The 27,237-nt window shown below is 40.2% G+C and overlaps 2 long non-coding RNA genes across 3 annotated transcripts in view; one reads left to right on the top strand and one right to left on the bottom strand.

The window, feature by feature from the left end:
• Positions 1-1,963: 1,963 nt before the first annotated feature.
• Positions 1,964-16,934, bottom strand: LOC310751302. Its single transcript, XR_014542451.1, has 3 exons — positions 16,870-16,934; positions 8,671-8,784; positions 1,964-2,231 (listed from the first exon to the last, which is right to left on the bottom strand). It is a non-coding gene; the product is annotated as an uncharacterized lncRNA (long non-coding RNA).
• The window catches only part of LOC310751296, a 70,813-nt gene continuing 60,355 nt past the window's right edge, over positions 16,780-27,237 (top strand). For both annotated transcript variants that reach the window (XR_014542449.1, XR_014542450.1), the window contains exon 1: positions 16,780-16,926. This is a non-coding gene — a long non-coding RNA (uncharacterized lncRNA). The remainder of the gene's footprint in view (positions 16,927-27,237) is intronic.

Here is a 27,237-nt window from a genome sequence, read left to right on the forward strand (position 1 = left end):
CCTTTGGAATTGCACATTAAAACACACACAGAATAAGAAAATGTGGAAAACGATGTACTTGTCTGTTGGTGTCCAACCCCCTGATTTAAGGCCTGATCTGACTCCCAGTGAAGTCAAAGGAGGGGGCTGTAGCTCATGGTAGAATTCATGCTTTGTATGCACAGCATCCCAAGATTCAATCCCCTGCATTGCTAGTTAAAATGATCTCAGGGTAGCAGAACTAGAAGAGATCAAGACCTGACAGGGGTGCCAATCTGAATAAAATATTGGGGAGCCCCAGGTAAGCCCTGCATAATCAATCACAAGACAAGCATACACACACCATTTGAATGGCAATGCTCATGAAGTATGTGTGTGTGGGGGGGAGGGCTCATATATTTTAAAAGTTGATTCCTATGCCTGAGACTATGGAAAACCATTGCCCATCAGAGCAGACAATCCTGGACTACACAAACCAGTGATCAGACCAATGATAACGCAGCATCAATTGGACAAATCCCCAACTACCAAAAGCAAGAGTTTCCTGACCTGAAGGCAAAGAGCTGCCTTCCCACCCACTCCCCTCTCATCCTCTATCCAAAGCATTGCTTTAAAAAAGAAAGAAAGCTCTGTATGCCTAGTATAATTGGGTTTACCCATTTAGTGCTGACACATTACTGGATCTTTTCTGTGATGGTTCCCTGGTTATGGAATACTCTTCCATGTGAGGTGCATCAGTCTCCATCGCTATTAGCTTTCAGGACAACTTGGAAAGCATTCTTGTTCACCCGGGCGTTTGGTGGTAGAAGAATACTGTTCCTGGCAATCCCATGATCATTAGAGGGAAGCATGTTTTTAATTCTAATTGCTTTTAGAATGTTTTTAATTGTAACTGCTTTTAGATGTTTTCCATTATAATCGCGTTTTCAGAATGTTTTATCTCTTTCTGCTTTGCTTTTGTTTTTTTAAATTGTGTGTCTGTTTGCCTCCCTGGGCTCCTTGGGAATAGAAGGAGCAATAAAAATTAGATAAACAATATAAAGCCTTCAGGAGTATGCAGTTGGTCTTAGGAGGTAGCTACAGAGGCAGCTTCCTATAAATGGGGCATACCTCCCATCCTTTCAGTTCAGAGCAGTGCTATACAGCTAGAAGAAATACAGGGTATCTCCTAGGAAACAGCATGTACCACAGGACAACAGTGTCCCCACTCTTGAAAGCCAGCCATGCAAATTGCATAGCTCACACCAGCCTGTCGTCTACAATGCAGAATGAAGTTAGGTGGTATGTTAGAAACCTGCACATCTGAACTGTAGAGGTTTGAAGCGCTGAATATAGTGCATAGTTAAACTGGATACTTAATGCTTCAAACGAGAGCAGCCCGGACGTGCTGGTATGAAATCAAGTACATGGTTTCACTCCTGTTTTTCAAAACCAGTTGCCCAGGGCAACTCTGTGGTTAGTGGGAAGGTGGACACATAACAAACATAAAGATGGCTGGAGTTAACCCACTCACTGAAAGAGATACTTTGAAAAATCTGGTGTCTGAAGGTGTCTTAAGGGGAATTTATGTTGACATTGAAAGATAGCTTTAAAATCTTTTAAAACATAGGAGCCTTTTTGAATTATATATGCTAATAAAGCTGTCAACATTTTGGCTACTTGGCTCAGCTAGATTTTAAGAATCCCCGGGAACCAATTAGGAGTTAATATTGGGCTGAAACTTCTCTCTTCCAGTTCCTGCAGGGCTGCTACAAAATGAATCACAACAGTGGAATCTCCCATTCCTATTTGAACTTGTCATGGTTTTTTAAATTTTTATTTTTTTTACCTGGATAGGTTACAATCCTTTCCTGTAAAATAGTGCATAAACTGACTTGATTTACTCAGTTTTTTTCACCAAGTTCCATGGTTGGTTTTAAATTTCCTTTCTAAATACTGAGTGCGGTTGTAAAAGCTTCTATCGCATAAATCAATTCCTGTAAACAGAAACATTTGGGACAGTGGAGAAGTGAAAAACATCCAAAAATGCATCGTGGAATTAAATTGCATTTAGAATTGAAGCTAGATTGTAGAACTGTATCATTATTGTCACTTTTGTGACTAAGAGTGGGGTCCAGCTTCTTTTGTTGTCAATGGCAAAATATTTCAATATCCATACTGATGACTGGCAAAAATTACCTCTCCTGTGGCATCAGCTGGATCAAAAACACTTCTGTGAGTGCAAGGGCATCAACTGAATTCTCTCCCTTCACCTCCAAAAAAATATTCAAGTATCTTAGTAAAATTAATGGCATATTCACCCCTCCTTAGCCACGACAAAACCAGTATCTATTGGAACAAGTCCAATGTAGTCTGATGCCAATGAGAAGTACTGTATTTGCTCAAATCACCTTTTTTGGCCAAATTACATTGTCAAAATTAAGGTCCACATTAGATTTGCTGGCACATTAGACTCGAGTAAATACGGTAATTCCAAATAGGTAACTGTATTAGCATCTTGCAGCAAGTACAGCAGTAAGTAGTCCTGCGAATATGCCAATTTCGGTTTTGCTCGGTGTTGCATTTTTCCAGTTTCAAGTTCAATTCACATTTCCACATCAGTTTGTGATTATTACTGTTAATTTGAAAAAAGGTATCATAAAAACTAATAATAATTTTAGCAGAAATTTCTCTGATTATACACATACAGTGGTACCTCTGGTTAAGAACTTAATTCATTCTGGAGGTCCGTTCTTAACCTGAAACTGTTCTTAACAGGAGGTACCACTTTAGCTAATGGGGCCTCCTGCTGCTGCTGTGCCACCGCTGTGCAATTTCTGTTCTCATCCTGAAGCAAAGTTCTTAACCCGAGGTACTATTTCTGGGTTAGCGGAGTCTGTAACCTGAAGCGCCTGTAACTCGAGGTAGCACTGTATATGTATGCGATTTTGCCTAATATACATGTTTGTAAGGCAATTTTACCTAATGCATTTTGTATGTTATTATGACCGATGCATGCACTTTACCCTAATGTACACATTTTTCTACATATTACTTAGCTGATGAAATGCATTACAAAATTCAGATTTTGAAGGATGGTTGTGTTTCAATTTGCACATTGTTTTGGGAAGTTTGAATTATGTAGGCTCACCTTTACATCCCTACTTGTTGCCTCTTAAAATACTATTATTATTATTATTATTATTATTATTATTATTATTATTATTTCACCAGATGCACAGGAAAGTAGTGATGACTGGAGAAAGCAAGGGAGGTTACTGGTCAACCAACTCAGTGAAGGAAGGATAGAGCTGCAATGTAGGTAAGGAAATGAAATGACAAATAAGGTCCAGATAGGTCACATGACTTGGCTCTAAGCTATTGCCTTTTTTTCAGATACAGGAGTTGTTACTGCATCTGCCTAGTGCATGAGTTGACAACCTATGGGTAAATTTTACCAATAAATGCATTAATTTCTACACCCACTGGATGAATTTCATGAGGATGAATCAGACAATATGCAGCCATTCAGCCACTGATTCTTCCTATATGCAGTTAAGCGAACATCAACTGAATGGACACAAGGATAGTTATTACCAAGTACTAATATTTGAGGTAGATGACCCTTGCAGCCCCTTCCAACACTACAATTCTGTGATGATTGTATGATTTTATGATGTTGAGGAAAAATTACTCAATCATCTGATCATTTGTTTTTAGATCCACTCTTGTAGAATGTGATTTGCTTGCAGCAATAGGTTTGGATTAACTTACCTTCAGGAACTCCACTCACAGAAGGTGTCCTGGCCCAATTTTGTGTGATCCCACTTCCCCCTAATTCTCCTAAACCACAGCCCACCCTATTCAGGAGGGTCCTTCATTCCTATGTGTCTCATTTCAGTCTAGTAGGCTCTGTTGTTCCTTAAAAGCTGAAGTTTTCAGCTCTCACAGTCATTTACCAATAATTTTGTTTAAAAATAATGGCAGTTGCCTAATCTATTTCACAAGACACAATTTCTAGCTCACAAAACAGCAGTGTTAATGCCATTTTTTTTAATGTACCCAAACTATGTTTGCATCTCAATTAACTGCTCAGAAAATGTTGGAATACATTTGGCATGGTGTTTTTTCCCCTCAAAAGATCATAATGTGAGCACTATTACAGTACCCGTTTATTTAAAGACAAACCCTGTACTGTAGGCCTTTGGTACTTGAAAGGTAAATTACATTCATGCAAAGCCAAACTGATGAACTACTGAAAGCCATAGCTGCTGAAAGAAATACCTGTGTTCTAAAGTTATAAGAACTATTGCCCATGAACACCACAGTACATTTACTCAAAGATTTAATTTCCAAATAACTTTCCTTCACTCAAGTAATGGCAACATTGGGCAGGTTTTCTATCCGTGATGTGAGGAAAAAAATGCATAATTTTGTTGGTGTTGGAAAATACTGACACTCTGCAAAGCTGCACATTAAGCGTTGTGAAGGAATTAGGCATTCTGACTTTTCTACTTATTTCTCTTACAAATCATTCGAGTGCACTTTTGATTACAGGAACTGTGGACACAACCTAACACTGAGTTTGATGGCACATGCAATGTCTCTTAAAATCAGCTCCTACAGACTCACCTGAAGAAGCATGAATTACAATATTAATGTCATAGGTCCCAATCTAGCAGTTTCTTCCTGTGGAAGGGGCTATGTCATGAGGATCAGCTGCCTTGCACATCCAAGCTACCAAACATGTTCCAGAGACCCACTATCCATGCATATTATAGGCTTGCAACTGTGCCCAGCTGAGCTGACCTATACATGCAGATGTTGATCAGCTTGTATGGAATGTAAAGTGGCTGATACTTTCTCCAACACCTGGCATAGTGCAGCTGGAAGGTACACAATCTCATTCAGGAAGACTATCTCTTTTTAATAATGACACATATATAGGCTGGTATACGATCCTAAGGTGACAAGTGAGGACCTGCAACAAAATATTGCAGTAGGTAGTGCTGTCGTTCAGGATTCCAACCTCTCCTTTCCATTCCCTTCCTTCCTGTTTGCTACTCCTCCCTAGCCAATCAGCATTCTACATCTGACCTCATTTTTCTTAATATTATTTTGGTTCACCTACAATCTTTGGAGTTTTCTCAAGACTGCTAATACTTTTATGATTAGGGAGGAGTGGGGAACAGTGAAATTTTGTTCCCAAAGTACTCACAATATGATTGACCGCCTGCATAAAGGAATGGAGCACAGGCTTAAGAGTCCTGGGGAAAGGCCTAACCTCTCATCCGTCACTCTTAATCTTCCACTAACATGACCTAATTCCACTCACAGACTAGATTGGCCTTTGGTCTGATCCAGCACGGCAATCCTTATGTTTTTATGACTCCATCTATTCTGTATCATCGTAACTCACAATGACAATTCTCAGTGGCCGAGAGACTATTTTCCAGGTAGATTTCAAGGTGTAGACAGGCGAGGTTATTTTCCCAACCTAATCTAGAGAATTGATAAGAAATATAGTAAAGGAAAGATCTATTGAAAATTCAGTAGGAAATCCTATTTAAAAGGTACTTGATTCACTTCTCAGATTGTGATAGATTGGTTCACCCTCATATAATAATGTCCAGTGACAAGGATTAGGTGGATATTTGAAGAAGGGGAGACTTTCTAGTTCACTAACTTGTAATGTCTTCAAATATTGTTGTTATCAAAATGTGAGAATGGGAGAGTCCACAACAACCAGGCTGCTAAACATTGCCCCAGACTAAATGCAGCTTATACCGGTAAGTACTGCCAGGACAGCAAGTAACACAGATATATTGTTGCTTCTGTTTGTGTTTGGATCCCCATAAACTATTAAATGGTTTTGGAAAGGTTTTGATTTTGACACCCGCAAAAGCAAATGTCTACTGAGCCCTGAAGGGGCACACACTGTTGGTAAGTGAGCACAGTCATGTGCCAAACCCACAAAAACATGGAGAGTGGGTTGGTGTTTTTTTTTTAAGATTACTTTTAAATTTTAATGGCAAATTGTTGCTTTCTTCACATAAAAAATAAGAGCAGTGCTGAGTCCCATTAGGGAACTGCTTTAGAATCTGATTCTCTGAGCAACTTACGGTAAATAGTTTAAATTTTAATTTGTAGCTTCTTTTTAAAAAATCTAAACACATTTCTTCTAAATAATGAATTTTTTTACCTTCTTTAGTTTCTCTGTTTTTGTATTCAATTTTTAAATATTTTTTAATTTTTATCTATTCTAGCTTACTTTTGCCTAATCTCTCTCTAATTGCTTTGCCTTCTTACTGCATGAAACAGGGGAGTGGACCACACAGTTTATAGGACTCTCTCCAACTCTGATTCTATGGTTCCAAGCCATGCCTATTAATATAACTAATCCTTCCTGTAACAACCCCAGTTTGTTTGTTGCAACCCCACCCTTTCCTCTGTGGAGCCCCAGGTAGCAAACATGGATGTATCCCATTTCTCTCTCACAATGACTCTTAGACTGAAATTGATGCAAAGTACCCTGTGGGGGTAGGTGGGGTGGGGACTGCCCAGAGACATATTGAGGTTGCCCAGGGCATAATGCCCCCAATTCCCTAATGGACCAACCTCCAACATACCCTGTGATTTTTTTAACCCATTTCCCAGTCCAAGTCTGATATACACTGACTTTTGCTAATGAGCAGGGGTCTCCAATGTGGCATCCACATGTTGTTGGACTACAATTCTCATAACCCCCAAACAATAGGCAGTAGTCAGGAACAATAGAAGCTGTAGTCCAGCAATAGAAGCTGTAGTCCAGCAACATCTGGAGGGAACCACATTGGCTCAAGTCTTACATTTACATTTTGGCTGATGAAATATATAAAAAAAATAAAAAAAATGTCCAGTAGCAGCTTAGAGACCAACTAAGTTTTTTCTTGGTATAAGCTTTTGTGTGTATGCACACATCTTCAGATACCACTTCTTCAGATACTGCGTCAGACCAACACGACTACCTACCTGGCTGATGTTAGATATATTTGACCACTAAATGCAACATGAACATACACTAATAGTTGCCATGAATACTATGCCACTTTATATTTCTTAAATTGCTATAGCTTGACTAAAGGTAAAGGTAAACGGACCATTAGGTAAAGGTAAACGGACCATTAGGTCCAGTCGTGACCGACTCTGGGGTTGTGGCGCTCATCTCGCTTTATTGGCCGAGGGAGCCGGCGTACAGCTTCTGGGTCATGTGGCCAGCATGACTAAACCGCTTCTGACGAACCAGAGCAGTGCACGGAAATGCTGTTTACCTTCCCGCTGGAGTGGTACCTATTTATCTACTTGCACTTTGAGGTGCTTTTGAACTCCTAGGTTGGCAGGAGTAGGGACCGAGCAACGGGAGCTCACCCCGTTGCGGGGATTCTAACCGCCGACCTTCTGATCGGCAAGTCCTAGGCTCTGTGGTTTAACCCACAGTGCCACCCGCGTCCCTGATAGCTTGACTATCCTTAGGAAATATATGGAACATGCTTTCCATCTCCTGGTTATGTCAGTTGAAATTTCTCCTGGAAAAGAATGGTAGGATCACTAAAGGAAAACTAGGTCTTATGGTTTTTGAATGTGATTATCACATTGGTGACATGCTGTGATTTTCACATCCATCATCACATTGTGCTACTGAATACAACTCACACTCTGTGACATCTTATCACTTCACATGCATAATGGGGCATAGTGAAATTAACAAAGTGTATTATTTTGAGATTATTTTCTCTAAATCTTCTTGTCTCTGATGTAAAGAAGAAAGCTGCCATTTTAATACCAGGAAACATGGGACATGTATTTTTAAGGCAAAATTAGCACAGGGCTTGTCAACATGCCATTATGTACTAATGCACAGAATACCATCATAGTGAATAATATTAGCCTATGAAGATGGTGGTACTTTAGATACAGATTCTATCATTAGTTTGGGAGATTTAATCCAGCATCTGGAAAGCACCACACTGGCTAAATGATAGCAATAGATAAAACTCTACCTTATTCTTTCAATACAAGATAAGGTGGTGAACTGTTTCCTCAGAAATCCTATCAGAATCACACCCTTCTGTGAAAACAGCAAATAGTCTTGTGGCACCTTAAAGACTAAGCAGTTTATTACAGCATGTTAATTCTTTGTGCGTTAGTGTCCATTTCATCAGAAAGTCCTTTAGATACTTTCAAAAGGCATGTATGCTTTATGTAGGTAGGAGTGGGTGGGATCCTGCCCATTCTCTACACACATGACCTGCTTGTGTTGATCCAGAATTAGAACAGAGTCTATGGAATATATCATGTAAATACTTAGGCTCTCTTCACATGACTGAAGACCCGGCATTTGGCAGGGTGGAGCCCTGCTTTCTGGGAGAGACTCCATATCCATTTAAAACAATAAGCTGGAAACCTTCCCATCTGCTGATTATCTCCAGAAGTGGGCAATCGCCTTTGATACAATTGGATCATCTCAGTTGGTTTAATCATCAAGTGAAACGCTGCAGAAAAGTCTCCTACAATAACATTTGAACTTGGAGCACCAGCCACCAGGATCTGACATGAACTACACCAGGAATTCCCAAATCTCAGGGAATGTTTGGGAAGCAGTAATAATAATAGCAATAGTAACCACAGCAGAACTTAGGCAATGATTTAGAGTATACAGAGTGCTTCACATACTGTCAAGTCCTGGCAAGGATGAGCCCACAGTAGTCTGAATGAAGTGGGCCAGGCAGTAGTCCAGAACAGGAAGTCAGGGCAGGGTCTGACAGCCAGGGATAGCTGTTCAAAAGTCTGAAAATTAGAAAGCAAGGGTAACAAGAACATTAATCCTTCAGAACCCTGGACAGATCCCAGGGAAGGAATGACCTTTCCCAACAAGTGCTGGGTGCTAACTAAACCCTAATGTTGTCCCTCAGACTGAGTTCCTCTCCTAGGCACTGGCTCCTTGCTAGAGAATGGAATTGTTAAAGAGGCATGCCTTTGCCTGGAACAGGTACTCACTCACATCTCCAGCATCTCTTCCTAGGCCCACTCCTGGCAGCAGTGGCAGTTGGTGAACTTTGGGACTGGTAGGGAGGAAGGCAGGGAGGTAAGCCACCGTCAATGACAGACATATTTACTAGTAATTAATTCTAGTTTTGTCTTCCTTCTCTTCTCCAGGATGTATTATAGCAATGTTAACCCCCCCCCTCAGAAAATGATGGTTCCAAAGTTGGAACAGCAACCCCACCAAAACTTGTAACGAAATATAAATTCTGATTAAATGATTGTGCTAAGATGCAGTATCCACTTGTATTTTGTGTGACAAATATCTGTAAGGAAGGGACTAGATTCCTGCCTGCCTCTGTCCACCTTATGCACCTTTACACATATTTTTCATGGGGGAGAAGAAATGGAACCAGACCATAGCAGATCCAGCCAACATCCTACGAACCCTTCATCACTATGATCACTGGATTTACACCAAATGTACATCTGGCCTAAAGTGTGTGGGGGTTTCTTTTTCTTTCTTTCTTTGTTACATTCTAGATGTGCTTTGCATGAAGTGTTTTCAGACTGTCATTAACTTTGCTGCTCATTTCCTAAGTCTAACCACAGTGCTGAAATAAAGCACAGCAGCTCATGTAAATATGGAGTGTTCGAAGAGGGAGGGGAGATGGGGGGGCATCAAAATCTGAATAAAGTAAATGCCAGAACAAAGGAAGACAGTAAGGCTGCAGAACTGCTTGGCTCATCCTGTAAGTAGCATGACTTATATGTTGATTCGGAATAATAGCCTCGTGGCTACCTGGAAGTCCAGCAGCCTAAGCAGTAGGTTACTGTTATAAAATAATACAACTGCCAAGAAATTAGATAGCCACATCTCCCTCAGACAAAAAGGTTTGAATAAAAAGGGAAAGGGTATGCTTCATTTTGGTTAACAATTAGCATGGAGTATATTTTTTCAGCCGTGTTCGGTAGACAAAGCCCTGTTGTCATAATATCTTTACTCCATTACACTTAAGAGATTGTCAGGTTTTCCATTATAAACCTCAGTTTTTTGAGCTTAGCAGCTTGGCTGAAAAACCAGACTTCTGACTTAAACTTGCCAGGAAAAAGTTTGATCTTTGTGCAGACTATGTATATATCTTTATTTTCATCCCAAATTACATTGTTACACGCTCCCCACTTGGGCAAGTGGTGAGGATTTTCTAGGGCAGCTTTGCCAACCACTGGCTTCTTTTGTGAAGGGACTTACAAAACTTAGATAATTAAAAAAAAAAAAAAATCCAATACAAGAAATCCAATACAAATGGAGGCAAACAGCACTCATTCCTTGTGGTAGGCAGTATGCTTCTCCATACCAGTTTCTGGAAACCACAGGAGAGCAGAGTGCTCTTGTCTTGCACTCAGGTTCTGCTTGCAGGCTTCTCATTGGGATATCTGGTTGGTGACTGTGAGGCAGGGCTGTTCTTATGTTCTTAATAACAGAACAAGGCAGCAATCGGTACCCATTTACCAGGGAGTAGGCTTCATGGAGCTATGTGGAGCTGACTTCTGAACAGACATATATGGAGACGCATTAAGTTCAAGACAATTTAATGGCTTCAGCAAGTAGCAGAATGGAGGGGGCGGGGCGGCTTCTAATACTCTCTCTCTCTCTCTCTCTCTCTCTCTCTCTATATATATATATATAGTAGATGGTCCAGCATATGTAATGGAAAAAGAAAAGTACAAAGCTGTCCTATGTAGAGAGATTATAAATAAAGTTAAGCCTTGCTTTTCCCCCACTGTGAAATTAACTTCATGAGCAATATTTTTCCTGGTGTTAAACCAATAGTTTCAATTAATGAAGACACCTCCGGGCTTGAGCACATTCTTGAAATCACAGTATAAAAAATTTAATATATGTATATAATATATGCATGATTTTCACAGAAATTTGAAAAATAAACCTATGGAATAGAAGTGAATATATTATATGTGATTATTAAAAAAAAGAAAAATTGTGGCTAGCCAGTTCAAAAAGGCAAGCACGCTTGCACTTGCTTGGAAAAGGAAATTCTTGAAAATTGATTCAAGGCTTTCATTTGTAGCTGCTTCTCTCTTCTGTTCAACTATGACCAGAATCAGACTTGCCAATGAAACATTTGTTTAAAGTTCTTCCCTTCAGTAGCCAATAAAACAGATAAAATAGATACATTCCCAGTTTGCTGTTTGCTAACATCTAAGTTTCTGTTGTTTTGTGCTAGGTGCAATTCTATTGCATTTCATCAAGGGCTTTTGTTTCTCCCTAGTCTCAACTGATAACAGTTTATCAGATTCTGGAATCTCTCCTTAGATTTGCATCTAGGATGCATGGTAGATTTCTACTGTGATTTGACAACAGTAATTCCTAAAGATTATATACCGGTATCCTTGCTATGGATATTCAGAATCAGTTCCAGAACCCCTCTGTATTCTGTTCCAAGTGGACATCTCTAAATAATACTGGAGAAATAGGTATTTGCAACTGGATTTTGCTTTCTTAAGATTCTGTTTGGTGCACTCACACAGTTAATGTTTTCTGATGCTATTGCATATAATTCAGTATTGGTATTTGTAGTCTAAAGATTCTTTAATGGAAATTATTATTTTAAGAGAGATGTCATAACAAGTAACTAGTGTACATATTTCAAGACCTGAAGATGTGAGGTTATAATCAACCATATTTCTTTATACAGTGAGTAAAAAAAAAAGAGTAATATTTCAGCATATAATGTAGTAGATATTAGTTGAACTGTTGCTAGGAAATACTAGACAGATTTGCTCAAAAAACTTGGGGTGAGATTGTTTAATGCCTGGAAACCAGTGAAAGACTTTTCATTTGAATTTGAACCTTAACAATTCTCAGACTACACAACAGGAATATTTTACAGTAGCAAAGGGCATTTCAGCTGGGTTGGCCTTAGCCTTTCACTACTTGAGAAATCATCAAAAATAAGCAAGAAGTTGTGGTATGTAGGTCTTCAGTATAGAGTTAAAAAGTGTTGGGCACAATGGGGAGAAATCTGGGAACAGTGGAAACAAAGCAGTACATAAAATAATCAGACGAAGGTAACAGTAGAAAAGGAAAATGGAGCACAATGAGCAAAGATGAATGGGATGTTAAGTAAAAAGTAGCATAGGCAACAAGAAGAATGTATTTCTTTGTACCAAAATCTATGAAAGTTATTTTGAAGCAGCAATGATGAGTATGCATGGCTGAGATCCCATCTGCACTGTGCATTTAAAGCAGTAGCATACCATTTTAAACGCTCCTGTCTCCCCCCAAAGAATCTTGGGAACTGTAGTTTGTTAAGGATGTTGAGCATTATTAAGAGACTCCTATTCTCCATACAGAGCTACAGATCCCAAGGGCCTCCCGGAAAGGGGGACTGATTGTTAAACCACCCTGGGAATTTCACCTCTCTGAGGCATCTGGCTTGGCCACCATGCTGGAGTAGATGGGCCCTGGAATCATAGAATGGTAGAATTGGAAGGGTCATCTAGTCCAACTCCTTGCAATGCAGGAATCTCAACTGAAGCATCCATGACAGATGGTTATCCAACTTCTGCTTAAAAACCTCCAGTGAATGAGAGGGGGACCGTTCCATTGTAAAATAGAACAGTTCTTACTGTCAGAAAATTCTTGCTGATGTTTAATAGGAATCTCCTTTCTTTGGTTTGATCCCAAGGGTTCTGCTTGTGTTCTTATGTGAGTTGGACTCGGGGGGGGGGGCTACAGATTCCACATCTCTGTTCTACATGCAGAGATGTATGCGCATTACTGACGTGTGATAGAACTCACATAGCGTGAGGGCAGGGCCTGTCAGTTACTTCTTTGTGGGTTTAGAGCTCCTTTAAATGTCTAAAAAATAAAAAAGAGGTTTGGAGCACTGTGCAGAGCCAGAGAAGGTTTGGAAAGATTTCATAAGTCTGTTACCTGCTGAACATTTTGTGTGCACAGAAACAGAGGATAAATGGACCATTTGTCTTGCTGAGCATCATATACGGTGCTGATAGCAGACCTGTTTTGTTTGTTTTTGACCCCACAACTTCCAAGTCCCAACTCCATACCTCAGCTTACTAGACTTTCTCCCTGTCATTAAGCAAAGGAATTATGTGGCAGGGCTTCCGGAGCTTCACATGTCTCAAATTAGAATCATTCCAACAGGAAGATGCTTATTAGGTTCATAATGAGATTCTTGCATCACTATTTATGTTTCTCTCAGTACATGTTCTGTACTAATATAGCCTGCATATGTAGCTAACAATGGTGATAGTTGTGGCTGGGACTCAAGGGGGGGGGGGGAATGGAAATAACGCTGCAGATTCCAGTGGTAGGAATGATATCTATAGCCCTTTAATCTAATTTTTGCCTCACATTTCCAAATCTGTTCATAATTAGAGCCTACAATATGACTCTGATTTATATTCACCACGGTATCTTATGCCTTCATTTGCTCCATAGTTTCATTTTTACTGGTAATAAACAAAAGAGCCTGGTGTTAGATCAGCTAAAGCTTAGCAACTGCTACTATGTATTATAGAAGAAGAAAACTTTCCCCACAGTTTATATTATGTAAAGCTAGATTGTTTGAATAGAGAGTTACATTATAAAGAACGAAACCTGGGGTTGGTAGAGGATCCCCCCCCCACCCCCGGTCTGCGGAACACTTTGCAGTAAATTCAGAACAGAAGGGCACTTTTCTGGAATAAAAAAAATGTATGCTTTGTTGGCTACCAGAGTACATTTGCTGCTTCCCAATTTCAGAATGAGATGATGGATATTTAGTAGATATTGGACAGCCTGAAGTAAAACCTCATAATTTAAAACATTCCACTTTAGTGCATTCCAAGAAAAACATGGAACAGTGAACAAAAGGAGCCGTATTGTAATAAGAAAACAACTAGGTACATTTCTCTAAATTTTTTTTTAAACTGGGAATCTAAATGTGAGTTACTAGCCAAAAATGCCATTGTATGTTTTAGTGTTGTTGTTTTTTGAGAACAACCAAACCTAAGTTTGTTTAAATATAAAGTTTCCATTTGCAGACCAGGGCTTAAATGCAAGTGTGTATAAATTTTCACTCGTAAGTACATCCCATTGAGCTCAATGGAGCTTACTCCCAGGTAAATGTGATTATAGGATGACAGCCTTTATCTCAGCTGCCTGGTGACACCCTGTTCCAGAGGAACTAATATTTATGCATACTTTCCACACATGAATTGATTCCACCTTTCCTGCAAATGGCTATAGTGATGGAAAGAACTCAACCTCAGCATCCTTGACTGTACAAGCAATGCTCTTGTACTATCACATAAATGCCACAGAACATTTCTGATTATCTGTAGGGCAGGAGAAATGTGTCCCAGACTCTGGCTCCTTGCAGCTAAGCTAAACAGATGAAGAACAGTGACAGTTTGGACAGTATTGAATACGTATTGGAACGGGGTCTCTAAATGCAGACACAGCAGCAGATTGGAGTGGTTGTGTTTATAAAAATCATGGAGGCTTTCAAAATGACATATAGTTGCCCCATGGTCAATAACAACTGCCTACAACTGCCATATACCGTGTGATGAATTGAATCTCTGTACTTAGTTTTGCTTAATTTGTTTTTCATTGTCTTAAGATGTGCTTTTACTTTTTGTACACTACTTTGGATATTTGGAACAAATATTTGGAACAAATAAATGAAATAAACAGCAACTTAAAATAGTTAAAATAACGTGTATTTTATTTTTAAGAGCTAATGTTAAAGCTGTTGCCAATTGCTTAGGAGAAAAGGGTTACTTTTAAAAAACAACAACACAAATTTGAAGAATAATACTCCAGTCCACAGAGATTTGCAGTAAAATTCAAAATTGTGTCAAAATCCCACAGGCAGAAAGGGCTTAAGAGCATCTTCCTATGTTTTGGGAGAGGCTCCTAGCGGACTTCAGTTCTCAACTTGCAGGAAACAGAGCAGGATAGAAACTAAATTTCCATTCCTCTTCCCATGTTTTGTGGAGCCATAAAAGAGAGCAGGAGCTTGGTTCTGTAGGTCTGTGCCACTATTCTCCAATTGTGATGTTTGCCTTGAAGAAAGTAAATTTGATACAGCCAAGCAATTATGGAGCATAGTTATGTGATCAAATCCTGCTTGCGGGTTTCCTGCAGGCATCTGGTTGGCCACTGTGAGAACAGGATGCTGGACTAGATAGGTGATTGGTCTGATCCAACAGGCTCCTTCTTATGAAAATACACTCTTATCCTGAAAATACACTCACTGAATCTTCCTCCACCTCTTGCTTATCTACACTGCTGTTTAATCCAATTCGTTGTGGTATCCCCACAGGACTTTGCTTATGGTTGTCTGTGACATTATTAACATCAGATTTGGTTTCATTACATTATTTACAAAATCACAGGGACTGCCACAGCCAGTAGGATTAGATGGGAATGAGGACAAAAAGGCAGGGAAAATGGCACCACCTAAGCAATATAAAGAGATGTTCACAGAGGCTTTGATGTCGACAGCGGCTTCTTATTGGCCTTCCATTTCTGCAGTGGCATTGGGACAAACCACATGATAGTGGGGAGCCACTGCTGTTGGACAAACAGACTGCAGAGGGCATTTGGCAAATAATTTTATAGTGGCATTTTGTGCTGTGGCATAGTTTGTATTTGCCAAATGGATAGTTTTATTTAATATGTGTACTATTGAAATTTGATTAGAAAGGCACTGTGCAATTCTCTCTCTCTCTCTCTCTCTCTCTCTCTCTCTCTCTCTCTCTCACACACACACACACACACACACCAATCTTGGTAGACTTTGGGGGCTAGCTGCAGGGCAGCTTCACATCAGACTAGCAAATAGAACCAAAACATGGTGTGTCAAATGTGTCTCCCTGAGGAAATTCAGTGTGACAACTCCAGTATGTGCCCTGACCTTCATTGCCTGAAGGACATTTGCTTTGTTCCTGTTTTTCAAGCTTGGCATTCTGTTTCCAGGCTACTCAGGAGCCAAGTCCTTTCCTTTGTATTTTACTATTCTGAATAATTTGGAGTCATCTGCAGGCTTGACCACTATTTACCACAGTATGCAGCACAAAGTTAATTCTTCCAGGTGGATCACTGAATGTCATTGCTCTGTTTTGTTTCCCCCAGCTCTTGTGTGTTTAATTGGTTCTAACCTGAACTATGTTTGCTTTAACTGCTTAATTTGTGTTCATAGACACAGTATGTAATTAAAAGCTAAGAAACTCTGTCCCATGTAAGACTGTCCCCTCCTAGTGGCATTGTGCTGCTTTGCCCTAGCTTTTCTCTTGTTGTGAGACTTTACTTCTCACAATGCCCTGGTACAGCAGTCCCCCTGTTTTGTATAGGTTTCATTGGTGACACATAGGAGAAACCAAGCAATGCTTTTGTATTCCCATTTGATTGCAGGGTGAGAATTAAACTCAGCCTCTAGAGTCAATCATCCATTATTTTGAGGTTGGTGGCTCTGTCCAATTTGGGGCATTTCCCTAGCACTTCCCTGTGCCCCCATCCCACACTGTTGCGGATCCCCCTTGCCATTCCAAAAAAATATCTTCAAGGGTTCATGGGGCTGGAGGCAGAATTGGGGGTGGGAACATTGTAACTTTGTTGTAACACTGGGGCTTAATTTGAATAGTAGAGTGCTTGTTATCTGGTGGGCGGGGCTTGTGTGTTTTGCTCCCGAATCAGCCTCTCCCTTCAGTATGTTCAGTTAAGAATGTCAGTTAAGAGGGACTAACTGCCTCTTCTTTTTTCTTGCCTCATGTTGCATTTAGCTTCTCTCATCACGTTATTTTGTTACAATTTTCTTTATTATTAAAGCTTAGTTTACATTTACCTGAGCCACTTACTTTTCTCAAAGAAAAAGAAACTCTGCCAAGGAAAGGTGTGGAATATCCTAAACTTGGGTGAGTTAATAATAATAATAATAATAATAAATTTTATTTATATCCCGCCCTCCCCAGCCGAAGCCGGGCTCAGGGCGGATAACAACAATCAAATAATCAAACAATCAAATAATCCAACATACTAAAATATTTCATTATAAAAATTAATTAAAATCAAGTTGATGGCAATCATTAAACAAAATTCTGGTTGCCAGAGGAGGGAGTCAGGCTGCGCCCTGACCAAAGGCCTGGTGGAACAACTCTGTCTTGCAGGCCCTGCGGAAAGATGTCAGGTCCCGCAGGGCCCTAGTCTCTTGTGATAGAGCGTTCCACCAGATTGGAGCCGCAGCCGAGAAGGCCCTGGCTCTAGTTGAGGCCAGCCTAACCTCTCTGAGGCCTGGGACCTTCAGGATGTTTTTATTTGCAGACCGTAGGTTTCTTTGTGGGGCATACCAGGAGAGGCGGTCCCGTAGGTACGAGGGTCCTGGGCCGTATAGGGCTTTAAAGGTCAAAACCAGCACCTTAAACCTGATCCTGTACTCCACCGGGAGCCAGTGCAGCTGGTATAGTACCGGATGAATGTGGTCTCGCCGCGGCATTCTGCACCCGCTGGAGTTTCTGGGTCAGTCTCAAGGGCAGCCCCACGTAGAGCGAGTTACAATAATCCAGTCTGGAGGTGACCGTCGCATGGATCACAGTGGCTAGGTCAGGGCGAGAGAGATAAGGGGCCAACTGCTTAGCTTGGCGGAGATGAGTTAGGGGATATTCTCAGTTTGCCAGGAGAATTGATTTAGTTAATCATCCCCCCACTTCCACAACAAAAGGTTCCTTGCATGAGCTTCCTGCTGCTGGCAGTACTTTGGATCTAAGTCACAACCCATTGAAAAATTGCAAGATCTTTTATTCTTTTTCTTTTAAAAATCCACACTTGACTGCAGCAGGTTGCATGTGTTTAAACACTGCAGAAGCAGACAGGGATGTTTCAAGATGTTTTGCTGCCTGAGGCAAAAGGCAAGATGGCAGCCCATTCCACATACAGAAGCCAACAGAAGTGGCAGTTGGCTCTCTTCAACACTGGGGATTGGCAGCAACCACCATCACACCTAAGGAAAGTGGGCTACCTTGGGGGCATGGGTACACCACATAGCATACACAGCCACCACTTTCTGCCTAATGTAGGGCCAGCCCAATTTTCCACCTGAGGTGGCCATCTCTATCTAATGGTAGGGCTGGCACTAGAAGCTGGAGAGGTATCTGGTTTCTTCAACAAAGGGAGTCATATGAATGAGGCTTGCCTTCATGCATGTAGCCTCTGTTCTTAGCTGAGCTCCAATGAAATACTTTTTCTGTTAAAACTGGACCAACTTTATGTGGTTTTGATAGATCCATGTTTAAGCACACAACTGTTGCTGTCACATCTAGTTTGACCCCATGCGCTGTAAATAGCTCTTTCCTCCATTTTTTATTTCATATTTATATTTGATTGGACCTGCTGCAGAGAAAGTGAGTTGCTTATTTAGTTGCACTGAACAGTGTTCTTGTTTTAATTGCTTAGTTCTGCAACAACGGAATTGAAAGAAGCTGAATGAGAACATTGCCTTTATTCTTGAAGTTTATATTTAACTGGTGAATCTGTGGGTTGCATAGATACAAGCACAGACTAATTGTTCTGTACACCAGTCTTTTATCCTCTCTCCCCACCCCGTACCATTTTCAGTGCTTATATTATCATATCTAAAATGACATCTTGGTCTTATTAGGGTGTGGACATCCCAAACTGATTCATCCCAAAATTCAGAACTGATTTATATATAATTATTTTCTACCCTTCATAAAGACTGGGCTCTCTCTCTCTCTCTGTATGTGTGTATCTGTGTATGAGAGAGAGAATATATTTTATGTAAACTGCTTATGGATTTTAGTGTTTAAGCTCCCAGGAAAATTGGGAACAAAGAATAAATGAGCAGAAATAATACAGAGAAGTCACAAGTGTCCCTGTCCCAGAATTAAACTGTTCACATAGGAATTAAAGGTGATCTTGAATGTAAAGAGTGGTATTCAGCTAAGTTTTACTCAGAGTAGACTCACTGAAATTAATGGACATAGCTGATCCATGTTCATTTATTTCAATGGGTCTGCCCCAAGTAAAACTTAGTTGAATACCACTCATAGATAGTGTCACTGAGGATGAACTACTGAGCATACGAAAAAGTAGAATGGAACTTGTTAAACATTATCTTTCAAAACAAGACATTCATAAGATCTTCTTTCAGATGAAGTCATGAAAACTCAAGGAGATGGTCATTGATTCAAGAGACTAGCAAGTCCCCTTATCACAGATACACAAGCATTCACTTTAGGTACAAAGCATTCAAACCGTTCTGTTGAAATCAGTAGTTTCCAATTTGAGCACATACTTAAATTTCTAAATAATCACCATTTGAGTTCAGTTTCACTTCATTCCTCTGAAGTTGATGACAGTTTCATATGTTTAAACTGGCAATTAAAGGATTCAGAATTATTAATGAGAGGCTTAACAGTGGGATCTACTTTATATGTGATACCATACATTGGTCCCATACAAACAAATTCAAACCCACACAACTACATTATCAGATTGTTAAAAAGATTGATGTGTGTGTAACTGACCCAACTGAAAACCTGACTGAGCCACCTCCTTTTTATACATTGCTGGCTGTACTAATTTCTTTTCCTTAAATCCTCAAACAGGTTAAGGTTGATGGGTCCAAAAAAGGATATTTAAATATATAGCCAGATAATGTTAGAAGTCCCACTGAAATCACTGGGTCTTAAATGCTTAACTTGTGATTAGGCCCTATTGATTTCAATGAAAACTAAACATGCTGCTTCGCTTCTACTTTATGTATCTGTCAAAATAATAAAGCTGGAGTTTGCATTTTGTAATCTGGGCTCCATGACCAACTTTGAATGCCTATGAAATAGTGCAAATGTTTTCCTCCTAGACATCACTGAAGACAAAACACTGCACTGTCTGCAAGGAATAACTCAAGCAGAGAAAACTGACATCTCTAACTTAGAAAGCACTTTTACAGCATGCCTTACAAAAGGCCCTTGGGCCCTGGTTAAACAACAGCTGCTCAGACCCTATATATTCAGCTCAGCACAACCACAACCCATTTCATTAGCTGACCATTACTCAACCATTAAATCATAACATATAGCTTTCCTCTTAAACTTGAAATGTTTTGTATGTGAGGTGGGCAAGATACTCTCAGGTTAAGATGTAAAGATTTAGGAGAGAAATGAGGTACTGCCTACGCACTCGTGTTCACAAAACACCATTTCTTTTCATGGCCCCACCTCATGGCATACATGGTCACCGGCAGTCTGGCAATAGCAGTGGTTCTGTTGTTCCTCCTTGGTCTCACCACAATCCCAGGGTGAAAATTGACTCCAAAGGGAGAGCAAAAGGAAGAACAGCACCAGGCACTGCTTGGCCTGTCCACTTGGGTTTAATTCCCACTATGAGAAGAATTTGGACAGGCAAGTATGAAGAGGAAAACACCAGGAGCTCACATTAGCCACTGCTACCCCACTGCATCAGACGCAGAGGAAGAGGGAACACAGGCCAACTTTCAGGGGTGCTGCTTGTCTTCCATACCAACACCACCCATCCCCAAACCAACAGCAGCAAGCCTGATGTCAGAGGTCAATGGTGTTTCAGCTGCTAGTGTGTGAACAATGTCAGATGCCCAGTGACACCAACTGCTGATGTTGTGTTGCCTGATGTTGTGTTGCTTTGGGTAGCCCAGCGAGTTCATTGTCAGCTTCCTGCTATCGCTCTCCAATCAGACAATGCTCAGCTTGGGAAGCAGAAGCAGAAGTCTGTCCTGGCCAGGTCATGTTCCACACACTGAAATAGCTCCATGTGTTAAGATCTGAAATGGCACAAATCCCTTTTCTTCAAACAAAAGTACCTGTTTATTCAGTGAGGATGACATTAGTGTTATGAAGTACACAAAACAAACTAAATACAACAAGCACTCTTAAGATGTACTTTATTTTTATTTTTTTAAAAAAATTAAGCTCAAATATACTCAAGGGTGTGTCTTGCTGAATCTTGGCCCCTTCCCTCTGTTGAAACTGTAGAAACGTACAAAAAATCCCAAGATTGGTATGACCCTTACAGGTCTCTGTTCAGTTACTGAGCAGAAGAAATGTCATAACATTCTCCAGTTCACAATTAAACAAATTCCTCTATTTCTCATTCCAACACCCCTTGTATTTTGAATTTGCCTCTATGCCTTTGTGGTTCTAATTCTTCTGCTCAGTGTCTTGGTTTAACCAAATCTCTGCCGTTCCAAGTCTATCTCATTTTTCCTTCAACACATGTGTTTCTAATTTAACAATCTTGTTATATATTGTCATGAAACAACCCAGCTTCCCCCTCCTGGGTGCTTTGTGGGAATCCTAAGTAGCAGCCGTAGACAGGAACTCTCTTTTCTTTGGGGGGTTTTGTTTTAAAGAACAGTCAAGGCAAACAGATTTAAGTAAACAAATAATCCTAGAGAACGCACAAGAGGTCCCAAGGCCGAGGCTACTGTTTTATGTCTCTCAAGAGAGTTGGGCCTGTTGCCAGCATAAATCTATTCCATATTAAGAAACTTAAACCCCCTCAAATGTATTAGGCATAATACCAATATTCAGCCATTTGGTACTGGAATTTAACTTAATTCTGTTACAGTCGTCCTTATATACTTTCCCAATGAGGAATCAAAATCAAAACCAGAGACTTTTGCTTGACAAACAGTAATGGCTGAGTGTTGTTTGCCTGACTACAATATAGTCCTTAATTAAGGTTGACAGAAGAGCAACTCAGAGAATCATTTGGGGTATTCACACATTGCATTCAATGAGCGAACAACCTCTGTACTTGTGTACACAAACAGCTGAACTATATGCTTGTGCAGTTGCTCATGTCTGTGTAACTGTATGCACAATAGTTGAGCTTCACAAATCAACAAGTGTATAATCAATCACACAACAGCTTGTTCATGGGAGAAACAGCTTGTACCTGTGTTCAGTGAAACTTGTGAATAAGCCTATAGTGACTTTAATTCAGACACAGTCAAAGTAGTGAGTGGGAGCCAGATACTTTTCTGCTACCTGTGATAGTGAAAAAGTGGAACAGGGGGCTATTTTCTTTTCCAGCACATGTGAAACTTGAGATTTTAAGTCACTTCGGAAAGGCATCCTGGAGACAGAGGCGAATTTTAGTGAGTTCAACTGATTCAGTCACTCAAGGCAAATCTAAAAAAAATGTAGTATAAACACCGACAACTGGGAAACACTGGCCTGCGAACGCTCCAATTGGAAAATAGCCTTTACCAAAGGTGTCATGGGCTTTGAAGACGCTCAAACTCAGGACGAAGAAGAAGGCACACTTGGCAAACCCTCACCGTGATCAACTCCCACCTGGAAACCTATGTCCCCACTGTGAAAGGACATGTGGGTTCAGAATTGGCCTCTACAGTCACTTACAGTAAAGGTACCCCTGCCTGTACAGGCCAGTCGTGTCCAACTCTAGGGTTGTGTGCCCATCTCACTTAAGAGGCCGGGGGCCAGCGCTGTCCGAAGACATTTCCGGGTCACGTGCCCAGCGTGACGAAGCTGCTCTGGCGAGCCAGCACCAGCGCAGCACACGGAAATGCCGTTTACCTTCCCGCTAGTAAGCGGTCCCTATTTATCTACTTGCACCCGGGGGTGCTTTCGAACTGCTAGGTGGGCAGGAGCTGGGACCAAACGACGGGAGCTCACCCCACCGCGGGGATTCAAACCGCCGACCATGCGATCGGCAAGCCCTAGGCACTGAGGTTTTACCCACAGCGCCACCCGCGTCCCCTACAGTCACTTACAGACTCACTGTTAAAACCATGTGTATGGAAGACAATGTTACGAGTGATCACCAAAGAAGAAGACTAGGCATGTAGCCTTGGGTGTGCCACAGGGGGTGCTGCAACAATGGTGCAGGTGAGAATTTTGGCATCATGCAGGGTGCAACAGAAATTTAAGACCCCAAGTTCCACCACTGCTGGAGATATGGAATACCACTAAACAACCAGGGATTCAGCTGAGTTGATAAACATCACATTTCCCTCCTCACTTCCTTCACCCAAAACACTGCTTTAAAATAAGCTAAATATTGTTTAATTCCCTAAAAGTTCAAGTAAATGCAAAGACAAAGAAGACATTTGAGAGAGTAGGTAAGACAGAAGAAGTAGAGACAAGGATTTTAAAGGATTACATTACTGTAATTTGTCTTTCTATGGTACAATGTATATCTCTTAGAATTACTGGGAAATATTCTTGGAGTAGGAATATTGGAGGGCTCAGTTCTGAAAACACTGAAGAAAACAATAGCCTGTTATGCTGTCAATGCTTTTCAATAATTTTCAGAAAATTTTCCTTATAATTGCTAAGAAACTGGATAACCTCTCCACACTCTTTATATGTGTGAGAGTACTGTTGTTTTAAGCAGATCCATCTTCAAAGTTGTATAGAACTTTGGTTTTTTGGAATCAAAAGCTGCAATGTTTTTTGGAACATTGGAACATAAAAGCTGTAATGTCAAGCTGCAATGAAGTTTGCATAAAGCATATCTAGAAGTCTAAAATATATTCAGCCAAGGGTCAGATATCTCCCAAAACACTTGGAGGTTGTTTACAACCATAGTAATAGAAGTTCAGGTAAAATGTATGCAACAGATCAGGAAAGGTACCAACAAGTCTAACAGATTCTGGTATGGTTAATTAGCACAATCCAAGACCAGAACCTTTCATTTATTTAAAAGTAAGTTCTGCAGAAATGGAGAACAAAATGGAGCACAAAACCAGATTAAAAAATAATATAAGTTGACATGCAAAAGCATAATTTTAGGAACACATTTCTAAAAACATTAAGGTTAATAGTAAGACTTGTGTAAATACATTAGAAGCAAGAAACCACCAAGGGGGAGATTGGGCCATTGGAAGACATAGTGAAAGACGTGCTAAAGGAAGACAGGGAGATTGGCAGAAGCTATGAATATGCTTTCTGCTCATCTTTGCTCTCTCATTCTAATGCAACATTGTGCAGATCTATCCAGATATATTTAAAGAACGCAGAACAAAGGAGGTAAACATCAGCACAGATATCTTCCCTGCAGCAAAGCTCTGCAATCTGTTGTGTGCAGATGGATTTTTCACTATTGCCAGTGATGAGTGACTTGTGGAGATTCCAGAGTAGCATGAAAAAAAACTAGAATATTTTTGGGGCATGCTGTGGTGCAGAAATGTCCAATATATTAGATGTGATAATAAAATATTATTATTATTATTATTATTATTATTATTATTATTAATTACTACTACAATTACCACCTAATAATTTGGCTCCTAAGCACCTTGATTCACTTATATATATTTAAATATATTGCTCTCTTTATTCCATTAATTAGTAGCTCTCTTGGCAATTTAATATGGTAACATTGCTGTTGCCATTTCAGTACACACAGAAATGGAATTACTCTTCTGCTAATGCTAAGCTCATATTTAATATCTTCACTGGGTCAAAATCATGTGTTTAGCACCTTGTCATTTCAGACCCTTGATATGCGTCATTATAGGCAACTGCCAGTCATTTCACCTGCTAATGGTCTGATATAAAAGTAGAGATCAAAATTAATGACAGCATAAGAAAGCTCTAGGTTAATTTCTCTGAGCGACAATACTTGATATTTCCTCACATTCAGTATGCTATTAAAAGTTTATTTTTTTATAGAAATCAATTCAATATAAATGAGAGAAAAGGACATTCAGGTCAATATTATTTAAGAATTCATTGGTATGCATTGATTTTTATGACTGCGACTGCTAATTGAACAGAAAACGCTGAACAAAAAACATATTTTGAAGCCCATAAGGTGTTTGCATGAAATATGTCATTTCTTGCAATGTCTGAAAGTTTCTTCCAGGCAGAAACTATAGAAGCTCCAGTATAGCTGAACATCTGTCTTGTCATGTAGGCAGATATTAAGATTAAATTAACTAGAAATGAATAGAATGATACATGACAGGGTGCAGATGTCCCAGCCACAGTGTGATAATTTCATTGCAAAACTATGTAATGAATTCCATACATTACAGAAATACAAATGTACCACTTTAGGTAATTGTGATGAAAAGGTATAATATGCAGTGCATAAACAGACTGCAGACCCAAGGGCGTTTCTCCCCCCTGTACACTATTTCTCTTCAGTCATTTCAAAATGATTTTATTTAGTTTAATGTAAGCCTATTATTGAATCTTTTCTGGGTATTTTCTCCCCTTCTTTCAACATTTCAGAATCTGGATTTCATAGTGGTATTAGAAAACTTCTTGCATGCCTGCTTTTTCCAATAGATTGGTTTGCTCCCTTTTCCCTCTGTCTATATTGTACCTTAATGTGGCACATTGAAATTCACTGGGACTGGAAATACTTAAAAAGCTTTTGGGCTTTGGGTAGTTTACAAATTGGTGTCTGTTGCCTATGCGCAACTTAGATTAGCAGCAATTGTTCACATACTGTTGCAGATTATTAGCTAATTTTCCTTTATTACTTGCAAATGGACGATTTGTGGACCGTCTAAGCTTAGGCGTGTTTTTTTAAAGATAGGTTTGGAAGCATGCAACCGTTTGGTAATCCATAGTGGGCTTCGTTGAGCTTTGGCGTGTGAGAGGGAGGGAGCTAACTGGGCTCCAGGGTTGGCACTGCAGGACCTTGGATTAGTTGCCTGGTGGCAGCCAATAAGGCCTCACACCAGGGATAAGGGGTATTGCCTAGGAATGGACCAGAAAAACTCCTCTCCTCTGGTCTTCTCAGTGGGTATAATAACAGATGAACACATCAGGGCTCTCAAAGACTCCCTCCAATTGGCCGGGAAACCCTCTGCAGTGAGTGTTCCTTGTCAAGTGGTGCTGGGGGAGGTGGTGCCGGCCTGTAATGCCGCTGAACCATCAAGAGTAAGTGGACATGGCAGGTAGACGCCACAGATGGCAATTAAGCTTGGCTTACATTCAAAAGGTGCACTGCTGCCCACCACTGCTAAAATGGCTACCCAGGGCCCTACTAAGGAGGGCAGTCAGTGGCAACTCAGCTTTATCATGCTGCTGAGAGGCCCTTTTGTGCCCCTGGGAACCAACCTGCCCAACAGCTGGTGCCACCCACCGTTTGACAGGTGAGAAAAACTCCATGTAGTGCACTGATACTGAACGAGCAAGAACATCACAAAGTCTGGATAGCTCTGCCGCCTCTCGTTTTATGTTGAATAAAATGTTCATTTCAAAAGTTGCATGATTCTCTAAGTCTAATAAACAAACAAATCTCACTATTTTGCTATCGGGATCTCATTCTCTAAATGCAATAATTTTGAAAACTGGGCATGCATACTTATTTTGTGATTCATTGGTTCCAAACAACAAGCAGAAGGTGGAAAGCAAACGTCCCAGGCAATGAGCAATAGCAATTTGAGTATGCAAGGAATTCAAAGTCACACTCTGTGTGCCCAGCATTGAAATCAACAGCACCTTGTTAAAGCATCGACTCTACTAAGCTGATAGTTGTAGGGAGTAAGCAGAAATAGGTCATTTGTGAGACTAATAATCTGCCCTTATAAAAAGAAAGAAAGAAAGAAAGAAAGAAAGACATAGAGTAGCAATTTCTTCACATGGTGATTTTTATATGACTTATTTTTTAAATTGATACAAATTTAAGATTGTTTCTTATGCCAGCTCCACAAAACTCAGTACGCTAGACACTAACATTATTTATTTTGATCTGGTGTATCTTTTCCAAGGTGTGCAATTATGTCTTCTGTGTTTTGGGCCAGAGTGGTTTAACAGTCAGTCCCTCTTTCCATGGAACTCTGGGAATTGTAGTTCTGTGAGGGGAGTAGGGTTCTCCTAACAATTATTAGCACCCATAACAAACTACATTTCCCAGGATTCTTTGGTGGAAGCCATGATTGTTTAAAGGGGTGTGATACTGCTTTAAATGTATAGTGCCGATCAGACCCCAGTGTTGATCTAGGACATTGATAGGGCCTGGAGTTGGAAAGGTTGAGAGATGGTGACCATCACAAAATGATGGATAATAATTAAGAAACAATTGTGATATAGTCTTCTTTTTCTAGTGGCTAAGAAAAAGAAAGACTTCAGAAATTTTCTCAGAAAAACAGTATCTGCTGGGAAATGTTGGCTCATTTAGCACAGTGCTGGGTGCTCAGGGTATTACATCTTTTAAGTCAGTTTTTTTATTGCATACAAACTTCCCTG

This window comes from Podarcis filfolensis (assembly GCF_964270895.1).
Source record: "Podarcis filfolensis genome assembly, chromosome: 1".
NCBI lineage: Eukaryota > Metazoa > Chordata > Lepidosauria > Squamata > Lacertidae > Podarcis > Podarcis filfolensis.